At 34.5% G+C, this 15,379-nt stretch overlaps 1 protein-coding gene across 9 annotated transcripts in view; it reads right to left on the bottom strand.

Moving 5' to 3' along the window:
- CACNA2D1 (calcium voltage-gated channel auxiliary subunit alpha2delta 1) overlaps positions 1–15,379 on the bottom strand; it is a 494,087-nt gene that overhangs the window by 194,880 nt on the left and 283,828 nt on the right. The window lies entirely within an intron of this gene.

Below are 15,379 nucleotides of genomic sequence, written 5' to 3'. Positions count from 1 at the left end.
AACAAACTAACACTTTGCTATTGTACCAAAGTGGTGGGTCAGCACTGACTCTTGAAGAATAAATGTATACACCCATTTCTGCCAGCCATCAATAACGCTGAAATATGCCATAGCTATAAATTATGGACATAAATTGCATCACAGAGTGAAAATGGAAAGAAAAAAAAATGAACAAAATGATTGTCAAGGAATTTAAAAGTTTCATTCCTTGAGGCTTCAAGACTAGTTCTATACAATGTCAGAATACTCCATTTATACTGATTTCCTTTTCCTTTCTTCTCCTGAACTGATTGAAGATAAAAATCCATCTTCCATATGTCTTCAGTAGTAACCTGAGCACTATGTAAAAACACATTTTTCTGTGTCTCTTTAACATTTAAAACATGGATACTCTAAAGTTTTATTACAAGAAAACACAATAAGGGGTGCTTGGGTGGCTCAAACATCCCACTCTTGATTTCAGCTCAGGTCATGATCTCATGGTTTTGTGAGTTCAAGCCCCACATTGGGCTGACAGCAAAGAGCCTGCTTCGGATTCTCTGTCTCCCTCTCTCTCTCTCTCTGTCCCTCCCCCACTCACAGTGTCTCTGTGGCCCTCAAAATAAACTTTAGGAAAAAAAAAGAAAGAAAAACAATGCACATTTAAAAACAAAGGAAGTTAGTCAAAAATTCAATAAATTAGTGCTTCTTAAAATATATACCCCTTCACCCCACCCCATCTCCAAGATGTTCTATGGTCCTATGACGTTAGAATAAATAATAAAGTTAATTAAAGTCATCTCTTTTTGACTTCAGAGTCTCTGTATATGAATGCACGTTCTAAATCTCCAAGAGTAAAACACATCTTGTTTTGTTTCTCAAATTTATTTAGAGCAAAATCTGCCTCCTTTTTTTGGTTTGAGAAATATATCAAGAGTGCCTTAGTTCTATAAAAGACATCTCTCTGGGACACCTGGGTGACTCAGTCAGTTAAGCACCTGATCCTTGGTTTCAGCTCAGGTCACGATCTCAAAGTTCATGAGTCTGAGACCTGAGTTGGGCTCTGCGTTGGCAGTGCAGAGCCTTTTTGAGATTCTGTCTCTCTCCACCTCTCTTACCCCCAAAAAAGATTGAATACAGTTAAAAAAAAATAAGATCTCTCTGAAGATGAAACAAACCAAAGACTATATTAATAAATGATAGAACACATAATTCATAATAGTGAATGAAGCCATGAGTTTGAATTTATTTCATTTACAATTAACAGAACTTTAAAAATTACCCTTTAATTCTTCTAGAAAGATTTAAGTAGCTAAAGAATCTTAACATGCATAAAAGTTCTAATTTCTGAAGCATTTCTTACAGCATAAATTCTGTAACAAAGTTAAAATACAAAATCAGAATTCATCACATACACAACATAAGAGAATCTTTTGAATCCACCCGAGTCCCAGATCTAATTACGAGTTTATTGATCCTTCTTGCAAACTCTATAATTTATACTTCAGAGACAATTTTCAACCTGAAATGTGGATTCCATCCAAAGATAAAATATTGAGTAAGTTTATCTTCATTTTAGACTTTATTTCTGCCAACTCCTTACTTATATTTACAAAATTGAAATCTAGAAAACAAGTTGAAATTACATTAAATTTCAAGTGAAGAAAATCTAAGTTTATTTGAGAATTTCCAAATGTTTTTCCTTTGGTTATGATACTGTATCTTATATAAAATCTTATTACTTTTCTTTTAGAAACACTATATATTGCTTCTAAAACTTATTGAAAATGTGTATTGCAAAGCTTTTTTTAAAATTTTATGTATCTGCACAAGGCTTTCTAGACTCGGAAGATATGAGATCCCCAAAAATGATTTCTTGTATTCAGTAAACTGAAAAGAAAAACCTTAGTCATAAAATAATACTGTACATACAACAACCATTCTCATTGTAACTGGGTATTTTCTAACCCTACTTTTAAAAAGGTCTTTTATACAATGTTCATTTCTTACAGGGTCAAAATATAAATGCAAAGGAGGAGCAGCTGGGTGGCTCAGTTGGTTAAGCATCTGACTCTTGGTTTCAGCTGAGGTCATAATTCACCATTCTTGGGTTCTAGCTCTGGGTCGAGCTCTGGGCTGACAGTGCAGAGCCTGCTTGGGATTGTCTCTCTCTCTCCCTCTCTTTCTGCCCCTCCCAACCTCTCTCTCTCTTTCCAAATAAATAAATAAACTTAAAAAAATAAATACATGAAAAGGAAACCAAAGTGTGACTTTTTAATAGAAAAACAACAAAACTTTAAGTACTTAATCAAATGTGTTCTTAGACATTTGTCGTGGTTTACTAAGAGAACAAGACCTTAATGGAATGTGCACCTGATTACACCCCCTGCCTTACAACAAAATTTCTTCTTCACTAACATATGTGATACAGCTTTTGGCTTAGATGCATTTCTTTTTATAAATACACTTTCCCAAATCCTAAGCTTTGAATTGATAGCAAGCATATTCCATTATTCCCTTATTTTACCTAACAGAAAAGCTCAACTGATCCACTTTAGTAAGCATAAATCTGTGTAGGGTATCAGGATTTGGGGAAACTGTAACTGCATTTAATTTTTCAACCAGCTCAACTTATGTGGCACTATGATACTAAAATAAGCGGCAAACATTCACAGAACATTTAATTTGTATAACCACACATAAATATTTTTTTCCACTCTCAGCTCTTCATGCCTTCTTAGAGAAAATTACAGTGATCTGCTTTACCGTGGCTTTTGTTTAGAGTTTCAGAATGGCTCAGGAATCGTTTTAAATATAAGCTAGAGGAAAATCCTAAGCTGGTGGAGTCATAATTCTTTTTCCTATCAGATTCATTTATAGCTATCTCTTCTGCTACGTGAAAATATATAAGATGTGTGTAGCTATGTTACACTAAATCAGGCTGAAATCAGATCAATCTTAAAGGGACTGGGATAAAAGACAATTCTTAGGAATAAAGGACAAGTCACGCTAAACCAGCCCACATTTTGTGTTCCGGTGTTCTTTGATAGGAATAAATTTTGGTTAAGGTTAACTCGGTACTAAAAGAAAATTAGGAGGCGTAATTGTATAAAAACAGTTAAATGTTTTTATAATGAGGGGGTCAGAATTAATAAAAAGGAAGTATCAGCTGGATTCCTTCTTCCTTTAGCTGATCAATCAGCTGTCCCCTGCCTCAATCCTACTTCGACTTTGTACAGCAGATTTTGGGGGCTCCCAACCAACAGAGGGAGCCACACCTCACTCGTTCAACAGTACTTTGGCAACCTTAACTCTGTACCGTGTTGGAGAAATGAAAGTGAAGACTGTCCATATCCTGGCCGTAGGAAGCAAATTCTGGCCCTCCTGACTCCTGTGTGGCAAGAGACTGAGGCGCTGAGACACTTCCTCTCATCTGCTATAGATGAGGAATATCTCTTAGTATCATTGAATGCCATGACCATCCAAACCAAAACTTCCGCAGGTTTCAAAATAGGAGAGTTAAGAACTTCAGATAGTTAAAACATTCCTCCTCTGTTTACAATCAGTTCAAGCATGTATGTGTGGGTGTGTGGGTGTGTTTCTGACTCATTCACCTATCCTGTCACTCAAAATTCCCTCAGTCCCTCCTCCAAAAAATGTATAGTTGTACCAGTATCTTTTAATATTGTAAAAGTATGGCATACCAGCTAATTATCACAGGCACAGAATGCAAAATTGGGTCATCTGGTTTCTCCATTATCCTTCTGGCTAGATGTTTTCATGCACACTATTAACATCATCTTGGAAGGTATTTGCATTCAAATACAAAGATTCTTAGTGGATTTTAGGGTATTACATGCAGTGTGATAAGATAAAGCCAGCAACAGCCTCAAACTAGATTCACAGATTAGCTAAACCTTTAGAGAGCTATTTTCCATCATTTAAGCACCACCAGATGACAAGCACAAATTGTTTTGTTTCTGATTTTTAACCAAGTAGTTTAGTTATTTATTATCTCCTTGAAACAAATTTACCCAAATGTTCCATGCTAATATACTGCTGCTGCTTACTGAAATTGAAAACATCCCCTAGCAAGTTGAGAGATAAATTACTTCAGTATCCCTTTGTCTACTGGGAGTCAAAATTAAATCTGGACAAAATAGACTATTCCATCTTCAACGTGTATATTGCAAGTGACAGTCCCTTGCATGCCACTTTCCTATAAAAGTTGGCCTCTGATGAATAGAATGAATTTATGTTAAAAATCGGAAGCATAAATACAAAGCTTCCACGTGGAAGATGGTGCCAGCGAAAAGATTTAAATATTGGAACTGAAAATTGAGATTTTATAGCCAACATCTGAAATATATGACACATTGAAAATTCAAATAGAGATTAACTTCGTGTCCTATTTACCAATTCTCTTTTCTTGGCTGTACACTTGACTGCACTTGATCCACAGCCTGACATATTCTGAGCAACCATACTATCTGCTAAAGTTGCTTCTCAAGAAAATCGCAGTCTTAGTATTTATCACTCTTCAGTTCCAAAACTGAAGTCAATCAGATGACTATTAAGGATACTCTTGTTATAAATGAATTGTGTTAATGGTTCCTGCCCACCAAGATCCATACTGTTTAGCCCAAATCAGTTATAATTTATGTTTAAAATCAATATATCTTTATCACAATCTGACCTGGTAAACACACATGCCACTGCCGTTGACTGTGCTCAAGTCAACCATGGTACGTGGGATGTGATAATCTGCACTGTGGCACTGTGTGAATAAAAGAACTTAGGAACCTATGTGTGTATGTATGATGGCGTGTGCATGCATGTGTGCGTGTGTTGGGGGTGAATGTGAGCAAATATTTCCAACAAGAGTTGAAAGTGGTTAAAGCCGTATATTAAAGACAGTGGTTTTTGTGAAAAAAAAAAAAAAAGTATTTGTGTGTCATTACATTTGTTTGAGGTTGAACATGTAAGCATGCTGTTGATGAAAATAAAAAGGAAAAATAAAGACGGAGATCAGAGTCGTATCAGGAGATTGGTGGTAACAGCTTACTGGACTGAAGACATGTGATAAACCCACATTCACATCATATGACAAGAGATAATAAAAAGGACCTTACGCCTTCATCCTCACACACTCCTGACTGGAGAAATGTCAACTTTGAATTAAACCAAAAGTTTATGCATCTATCCTAACAGCCACACTGTGGCATCTTGCTGGAGAAAATTACATGAACAGCCCTCACATAGAGTAAGTCAGTGGTTCTCATGTTTTAACAACTAGTAAACATGAGGATCTGCTTTGTTTCTTTGTTTGTTTCCGACTCAGAAACCCTACTGTCTTTGGAAAACTGTTTCTTCCAACCACGTGATTCAGTTGGCTAGCAAATTACACTACACTACTCTGACCACAGAAACTAACAGGTGCCTAAATCTATCCAATGATATTATCTCATTTCCCTACTCCCTTCTTAGGAAGATTTCAGGAGTAGGTATGGTTGCAAAAACTGAAAGGTTTAATGAATCGTGGTGTGGCAGAGGCTACTTCTACTAGCTCTCAATTACGGAATTTATTTTTTTTTTTTTCTTACACTAGTTAGAATGGGTTTCTAAATCTTACAACTGATAGTACTGATACAAACATCACACTCCCTACAGTGTTTTTTTTTTTCCTTTTTTCATCCTAATTTCCTGTCACTAACAGTCAATACTATTTGCCAGAACGTCAATTTCTTTTGGTGGCATTATGGGAACATAACTGTTCTAGGCCTAATTCCACTCTCTGTGTCCCAGATGCCAACTCCTCCTGCATCCGTGAAGACCCATTCCTTCCTCATCCCTTTCCCTTTCTGTGTGTCCATTTTCTCTTTATTCACATTCAAGTGGTTTGCAAAAAAGATGTGTGGTATAAAAACTCAGATGTATTCTGGCATAAAGCTTCTTCTCTTTTCTAAAATTTAAAATTTTAGCAAATCTAGCAGAAGAAAAAAATCAAAGAGGCCAAAAAAAATCACAATTTTCTTAGCTCACATATAAAAAAAAATTTGTATTTTTCTAATAGTTCTGATACACTAAAGGTAAAAAAAAATATGTTATTGCCAACTTAATATTTTATTATTATATTAGCAAGTAGCTAAACTTTTTAAGATGATTTCTATCAATTTCTTTACATCAGCTTCTCATCAGCCTTTAGAAATTAGTTGCATTAGTGGCTCAGTCGGTTAAGTGTCTGACTCCTGATGTCGGATGTATCTCACGTTTCACGAGCCTGTGCCAGGCTCCATGACATCAGCCCCACATCAGGCTCCGCGCTGATAGCTGGATTCTCTCTCTTAGTCTCTCTTTGCCCCTACCCTGCTCACGAGTGCGCTCTCTCGCTCTCTCTCTCAAAACAAATAAACTTTAAAAAGTTAGTGGCATAATAAAAATTGAAATAACTATACAAATATTTATTATATGTTTTAATATAACACCTTCTATTAAAGAAGATTGATATTGCTAAGATGGTTTCAAAGATTATCATAGAAAACTACCAACCATCTATTCTTTCTCTGACTCTCAGCATTCATTCATAAGAAGAAATACATACTGAGATTTATACACATGCTTAGCCTAAGGCTAGAAATCTAAATACACGTGCTTTTTTTGAGACTGGTTGTGAAAAATAAACTAGTAAAGGGACGCCTGGTTGGCCCAGTTGGTTAAATGCTGACTCTTGGTTTCAGTTCAGGTTATGATTTCATGGTTCGGAGGTTGGAGCCCCGCATCAGGCTTTGTGCCATCAACCTTGGGATTCTCTCTCTTCTTCTCTTTTCGCCTCTCCCCAGCTCACATTTTCTATCTCAAAATAAATAAATAAACTTAAAAAAAATAAAGTAGTAAGGTATTATCTATCTCAATTTGCATATTTGAAAGCTAAGAGGAACAGCAGTTGAATTGAATCTAAAACAGGTGTTCTTAATGCCCAGTCAAGTATTAACCCCTCTCATGTACTGTTATCATGAATATATAATAATCAACTTTTTAGAGACATCGAATTCCATAGATACCCTATGAATTCATCTAATAATAAAAAGAGTATCCAATAATCTTTGAGACACATTCATTTGTCTTGTCTCTTCTTTTAATGTTGCCTTACAATCTGTTTTAAAATATGAATTTAATTTTTTTTAAGTTTATTTGGGGGGGGCACGAATGGGGCAGGAGCAGAGAAAGAGGGAGAGAGAGAATCTCAGGCAGGCTTCATACTGTCAGCACAGACCCCAATGCTGGGCTCGAACCCATGAACTGTGAGATCATGACCAGAGCTCAAGGCAAGAGTCAGACATTTAACCAACTGAGCCACACAGGTGCCCCTAAAATGTGAATTTAATTTAATACTAATTTCTTTAACCTAATTGAAGAAGAAAGACCTGGAAAATAACTTTGGCCTTAAAATTTACTGCTGCTACTTTTCACAAACACATTTTACATGTATTCATTGGGTAATTGCTATTATGTATTTGTAATATTATAGTTGTGGGTTTTTTTTAAGTTGCCATTATGTTGCTAGCAAACTGAAGTATTCCTTAGTAACTGCCCCAGCACATTAACCAATCAATGAGTCGAAGTCATCTAAGACGAGTCTTTACAACAAAAGATACTAGACCCAGGTGTCCTCACCATGTTTAATTACCTAACTACAAAGATGCTCAAATACTCCAACCCCAAGCCACACTATGAGGCTCGTGACAAAATTGGAAATATCATCCTACATGAGAAAAAAAATATATGTAATATTCACCAAAGGAAATGTTCACCAGTTCTACATAAAAGAAATCAAAAACTAAGTTGAAAAAAAGGAGGGATAAAATTGTTTTGAGTAGAAACAGCATCCTATTATGTGCCTACTCAGTGCTTATACAAGGACTGCAATGTTGTATGAACTACTATTGAATGGGCAGATAAATGAATAAATGAGTAACATAAGCCTAGAAGGAACTCCTAGAAATTCTAGACTAAAAATAACAGCAAAATACACACAAACATACACGTGTGCACCCATACATCGCATCAGGGTAGAGAAAAAGTACATAGCTCTAAAAAAGTTTGAAGTAAACTATAGACCACTTTCACTCTATAGGAAATCAAAGAGGAATTCCAATTGGACTGTGATTTTAGAGTTTCTTGGTTGTTGAACTTCAAAGATCAATTCCTATTAAACAGTAAGAGCTGTAGCAGTATATTTCTTCATTTGATAAACTTTACTAAGAATCTGCCTGTAAGGTGTTTTTAGTGCTCCAAATGATATTGATAAATATATTATTTAAACTGTAGAAGAAAAGCAAAAGTAGAATATCTGAAGATAAATATATTATTTTCTTCAGCTACCAAATCTCCCAGGAAATTCAGCCTAGAATTGTGCAAACACATCCATGATGCTGAGGAACTTTTTTTAATCTCCTTTAATCTATAACTCTAATGTAGCTTTGGGTATAATCATCTAAGACATTAAAATTTAATCCACTAACATATTTTATTTTCTATGTTTCTTCCTATTGATTTTGACAGCCCACAGATTTTCTTGACTCATGATCAAAGTTAACAGTTCTTCGTCATAACAGTATATGATGTCCTAGTAATAGAGTCGTGTTAATTTTATCCAGTTGTAATACTAGCACTGCCTTTTCAAATTAATCATTATAAACTTCAGAAAATTATCATACTAACACAAAATATAAAGACTCACACTAGGACCAAATGAATTAGTGAGTATAAAATAATCTGGCAAAAATCAGAGCTTCAAAGAATATTAAGCTGGTAAATTAAATCAATTTATCTTTTATTGGACTTAAGGGGCTATAATAGTATCAGAAAGAAGAAGGAGAAGAGATTTTTATATGTGTCCATTATGTGAATGGCATTTACGTGTATTACATCATTAAATGTTAGAAAATTCTCTGAATATATGATAGATATGATCTTCTCGAAAATAATAAATTGATAAAAAACTTAATCAACCTTATATCATGGTAGTTTGCTTGTTGATTTCCTTTCCCCTCCTCCTCTCCATCCCAACCCCCCCTATTGAGACAATTGGTTTCCATCATAAGGTGACAATTTGGGCTAATACATCATTGTTCAGCCTGGATATTTTATTAGGTTTAAGTTCTATCTGGCAATAGTCTTAAAAGCCCACCTTATTAAAGCAGAGAGGAGATTTCTACATTTTAAAAAAACAGATAACTCTATATACAACAACAAAACTAGAAATTCTAAACAATAAGCTAGAGTTACAACTTAGCATATGGAATAAGGGATGTTCCTTCCCATGAGGAAATAGTTGCTGAGATTTTCTTGAGTGCGGGTGGAAGAGCAAAGGGAGAGCTAAGAGTAAACTACGTGTGATCTGGCTCCTCTTACAGGTAGAAAACACAGCGAGAAAGAAAAGGTGTTTGGGAGAAATTCTAGAGCAGAGGGGAAAATGCCACCTTTCCTATTCAGGATTTTGGAATAAAGCCTTTTCATGCCTCATGGATGCTCATGAACCGTTTTATGTTGTGGGAAACTTTTCTAATGTTCCCACTTCAAATCAAAGTTTAGGTACCTCTCATAGGACCTGATATTTTCCTCCTCTATATATCAGAGAGAAAAACATTAGGTAAGTACCTCACTGGTTTGTTGTGTGGAATTAATGATGCAAAGATCAGCTAAACCCCCTTCCTCAACCCTTGTACTTAACACACTATATTGTGTTCACTCGTCTGAGCCCTGTATGGCGAGAGACAGTATCTTGATCATCTTTGTCCTCAATGTCTCATTGGAGGTCCATCAAAAGTTACGTTACAGGGACTACTGAACAAACCTGCCTTCCTCACAGAGCTGTTGAGTTACCAGCTTAATTGTCTTTATCCTCTACAGACAAGGTCTTTGAGAACAAGTTTCTACCACTACCTTTAGTTTGGTTCCCCAGAAGCAGACACTTGCTTAAGATGTAAGCACAGATCATCCATGTGAGAGGTGATCCCAGGACACACTAATAGGAGAGTGGAGAAAGGAGACATGGAAACAAATGAATTCAATAGGAGGTGTGTTAAAGAGCTGGTGGGCAAGCGCGGCTCACTTCTTCTCAGAACTGCTGTTTCTCAAGGGTAGTATTCACCCACACCAATGGTCACTGCTTGAAGGCTTTCATTTCTGTGAATTTCTGTTCCCACTGAGGGGGTGGGGGGAGCAAGCAAAGATTTGCAGATGCTTGAGTAGAAAACTATAGGAGTGTGTATGTGAGCTGGGGAGATGTGGGCAGGGAATCAACATCTATCATAGGCACATGAAGAGTATTGTTGAATTATTTACTGAGCCCTTGGCTAAATCAAAACATGGCTTTAAGCACTGACTAGTTAGCAGTGTGACTTCTTGGGCTTTGGTTCCTCAACTACAAAATGATGAGTCAGTTGATAAATATGGTCTCTATAATCATTCCACCTATATATTTTGATGTTTCCTCTAAGTGTTTTGCTTTAGATCACCCAAGAAGACACAGGAGCCGTGTTCATCTATTTCTTTCGGATAGTCTTTGATTACTTTCTCTTCACATGTGAACACTTAACAGATCTAAAGAGATATCTTTCAATTCTGAAAAACAAAGGCAAAGCTTATTCTTTTTTATTCACTTGCCATTCCTCTGACATTTCTGTAAAAACATGTACAAGCTTAAGAAGAAGTTCTACATCATCATTTTTCTTTATATCTTAAAAGATCAGGTCAAAGTACATTCATTTATCCCTGAAAAATAGAAACTGTTTTTCTGAGGATGGACATGTTGAAATGGAACTATCCACAAAATGGCTTAAATGAACCCCTTTAAGACGTAATATGAAAAAAAATCAACCCCATTAATCCTACCAGATAACAATCTGGCAATCTCTTCATTATCGTATGAATTAGCTGTCCTAATCATGTAGGACAATCAGGTGGATCAACCGCTGCTACCTTTCATTCATGTAACAACATACCATTCATTTGTATTTAACCAAAGGAGAAATCAGTTTTTTCTAGGGGATAGATTACCGTTTCATGCTGTACTAGCACTCTGTGAAAATGGTTTTGCTAACACTACAATGGAAAGAAGGCTGATGCAGAAGACATAAATAGAATAATTTCTGGCATTTTAGAAGCCCTCCATTCCATCTGAATAATACATAATTGCTTTGGAAACAAATTCCTAGTAGCCTATACTTCATTAGCCTAGTTTTAGTAACTGTATTTAATTAAGTTGTATTTCAAAGAGCTTTTTTAAATTCTAACTGTTCACTCAGATATAACTTGCCTCTAATTAAAACATGCATAATTGTTAAGTGTTAATGTATGAAAGCCAGAATCCAAAAGATTCTCAAGGAATCCATAAGACTCTCAAAACACTCCTTGTAACATTGTATACTGCATTTCATCTGCTGTCCCGAATTTTTAAAAAAGAGAAACAGAGTAAGAAAATTCTGTGGACCAAGCTTTAGTCCAAAGGCATACTTTTAAACATTATTCGTTTTAATTTTTATAATATGTAAGTTTTAAAGAAAATATAACCTTTGTTCTTAAGAGTATTAAAAATTTTTTTCAAAATATTATAGAGAGAGTTGTACCAAGCAGCGGCAACATGATGTAATACAAATGACAATTTTAAAAAAATCTGAATTCTATTCCTTGGTTCAATTATTAGTTTCTTGTGGCAAACAAATTAATCTATCCAAAGTTGTTTGTGTTCTAATTTATCAACTGGGCAAAAAACTTCAAAGAGTTGCAGTGATAACTTAATGTTATAATTTAACTGAAAGAATTTTGCAAATTTTGAATACAGATATATAAAATTAATATTATTTTCTAGTATTCAAATTACATTTAGATGGTTTTATACAATTGTAACCAAGGCCATGATTTAAGTATCCAGAAAATATTTGTTTCGGTGATACAATTTTACAAAAAGAACAGAATAAGAGAAAGTTGAAATAACAAATGAAATTTTCCAAAAATTAAAATAAAAGCCATTTACCTTGCCTAAGTGTAAGTAATGGCATACACATAGTTTTAAACAGGAAACTGAGGACAAAGGAAGATTGATCAGCTAAAGAACTTGCCTAAATGAAGTTATTTCAATCACCAGAGGCTGGTGTCACTTCAGTGGAAAGCAAAAATCCTGCAGAGAAGTCAAACCAATTATAGAGCTGTCTACATTTTAAACTACGCTTCCAGATGTGTTACTGAACAAAGGAACACATCAACATACTCCTCTTTTGATCATGTTGACTTATTTCCTAGTGCATAAGAAAATCAGTATGAAAATATTCTACATTTAAAGAATCAAGAAATTTCAAAGTCAATATCCAGGTGAGAAGTGGGAAGAGAGGGTATTAGCAGCCAATTAACCTTCACAGACACAATTTCCTCTCTACAAAATTGGAAGGCTGTGTTTTTTCCTCCCATCTGTGGTATACTTTGGCCACTAACATGGGTTATTGGTTGAGTAAAAATTAAGCGGCTCTAGACACACCCAAGAAAAATGAGTAAATTAAAAGGAGAGCTAGTGAAATTGTCTATTTTATTTCTATTTTACATGTTAATATTTTTATTTATTTATTTATTTATTTATTTATTTTTATTTATTTAATATTTTATTAACATAATATTTATTTCTATTTTACAGGTTAAAGGTAAAATTTTCAAACTATATGCAACACAGTACATGAGAAACCTAAAAATGATCAAAGCTAATAAATGGTAATATACATAACGTCCTTTCCATTCAGCAAGTTATACAAAAATCACAATAATGCAACTGACCTAGTATTGTTTGCAAATCACTTAAGACTGCTCAGAAAAAGAAATCATATCTTAATAAATATAGAAAGTTGAGGCAAGTTTGAGCTAAGAATTTTTATTATGAGCTTTAGAAAATGTTTAAAATTTCTAGAAAAGGATTAACATCTATGCTATTAAAATAACAGAGACATTGATATTTTCTGTCAGATGGTTTCATTTCCCTTTTAGCCAAAGAAATAGGCTATAGTCATCTTGAATATATCATTTGGTCATTTTTACTCAGCATAAGGATTATGAAAAAAGAATTTAGTAGTTGAACCATCAAACACACATTTTAGATTTATTATAACTTGTATTCTATAATTTGTTCTCTCTCGAGTGTAACTAATACTCTTTATTTATAAAAACCAGAAACGCTCAGAACATGAAAACATATAATACTTAAGATTTTCAAATAAAAGTCTGAAAATGTAAAATTGATTAGATTTTACCGTTTGTGAGCCATAAGACAATGGGATTCCAACACTGATACAAATACAAACAGCACAGAAATGCTTTCAGGATATTTTAATGGTTTAAAATAGCTATGCTAAAATATACATGTGTGGGTTTCTACTCAAAGCAAGAATATAATTTATCAAAATCAGTATTTTGATTCTGTACTGTGCTTGTGGTTTTTAACATTTCACAGTTTTGGGTTTTTTTTTTTTTTTTTGGAAATCTTTAAAAATATGTTTCAAAGGGGAAACAGCACATTTGTAAGCAAAATCAATCTCAATGAATGTAATGATTATATATATGTTTTTGATGATGGCAGGTTGTTCTATACTTTGCAGATTCTACCTGGAAGAAAGCAGAAGGAACATAACGGGGGTGGGGGGGGGAGACTAAATTTGATTGCTAATAAAATTTCAGTTATACTCGTTTAGGTAACATTGAATGTCATCAATTTCTTAATAATGTGACATCATTTATACTTTTTATTTAAAAAAAAAAGTTTTTTAAGAGAGAGAATGTGAGCGCATATGCATTAGTGGGGAAGGGGCAGAAAGAGAGGGAGAGAGAACATCCCAAGCAGGCTCTTCAATGACAGTGCAGAGCCCAATGCAGGGCTTGATCCCATGAACCAAGAGATCAGGACCTGAGCCAAAATCCAGGGTCAGACACAACAGACTAAGCCACCCAGGTGCCCCTATATTTCCCTTATTGAAGCTTGATTCCACTTCACAAAGACCTGTGTGAAGGCTTCCATGCATTATTTCAATTAAGTATCAAAATAACCATGTGCTATTGGTACCAATCTTATTCCCATTTTGTTGATGACGAAACTGCAGTTTAAGGATTAAATAAATAGCCAAAAATCACACTATATGAAGTAATGAAACTCTTTTTGGCATCTTGGTTGGCAATCCTATTTATCAGAGTATGTCCCTTTTAACTGTAATAATTTTTGACTTAATGGTCCAGAAATAATTTTAGACTTAATATTAAAGTAGATAACCAAATATTCTGTTGAATGAATTGGAATCCGAAGCACACCCTGAATCAGTACTTTTCATGTGCAAATGGTACCCCCTTTAGGGGGCTGTTTAAATATCAAATGATTTATTTTCTGCTTTACAGAAAGCACTGGTTTACATTTTATTTTATTTCCTTCACCATGTTCTAATAATTTGTTTAAAAGTAGAACTTATAATATCAAGCTGATATCTAGGCAATAATCAGATATATTTTTGCAGGAACACTTGTGTTGGACATTCCCTATTTTGGCTTTGAAAATGCAATTAATTTTAATACTACCTAATGTTTTCTATTTTTTACCTAATAAATGCTAGCTGTAGAATGTGAAAGGAAATAAATCCTCGTAGGAAAGAGAAATGGCAATCATCATATCAGCATAAGAAAAGCCATGACTTACCTGTTTTTAATCATAAGTCTCATAGACTTCCTGAAGCTTAAAAACAGTTTGGAAATATGCAAAGTATAGAACCTATTTTGGAAGGCCAATGAGACTATTCACCTTAGTGGAAGCCCTAAACTACCTTGGGATCCTCTCTTTTTAATTTTCCCACATCATCTTCCATCAAATCAAGATTCAGGAATCCATGCACAGCCATTTCTTTGGAAAGGTGAAGGAAGAAAGGAAAACTAATGAAAGATAGCGAAACTAAAACAAAATGAAGAATTAAAACCATGGTTCCTCACAGTCTCAGAGAAATTATAGACCTATTCTTTAAAATAAGGGGTAGAGAGGGAGAGTGTCAGGAAAATAATGAAAGAAAATAAAAGACAAAAGAGTTTTTAAAGATGAGATTATTTATAAACTGGCAAAGGAGCTGCAGAACAGACAGAAAAGGGGGAGATGCAAAACAGATTATTTAGAGAAGACAGCTACATGAAAACAAGGAAGGCACAGATGCATATGAAAAGACCATCATTCCAGACAGGCTTCAGGAAATCATGCCAAATGGAAGAAAAAAAAAAGGATGCTTTAAAAAGATTATACCAAATACCAATTATGGAAAACAGAAAAGGTAGTCCCATTTATATTACGTGATATTCCTGATGAAAAGAGCATTAAAAAAAAAAAACTATA

This window comes from Puma concolor, chromosome A2, assembly GCF_028749965.1.
Source record: "Puma concolor isolate L17-30 chromosome A2, mPumCon1.1.hap2, whole genome shotgun sequence".
Taxonomy (NCBI): Eukaryota; Metazoa; Chordata; class Mammalia; order Carnivora; family Felidae; genus Puma; species Puma concolor.
The sequence above is the reverse complement of the archived record's forward strand: the minus strand, read 5'-3'. Positions and strand labels throughout refer to the sequence as shown.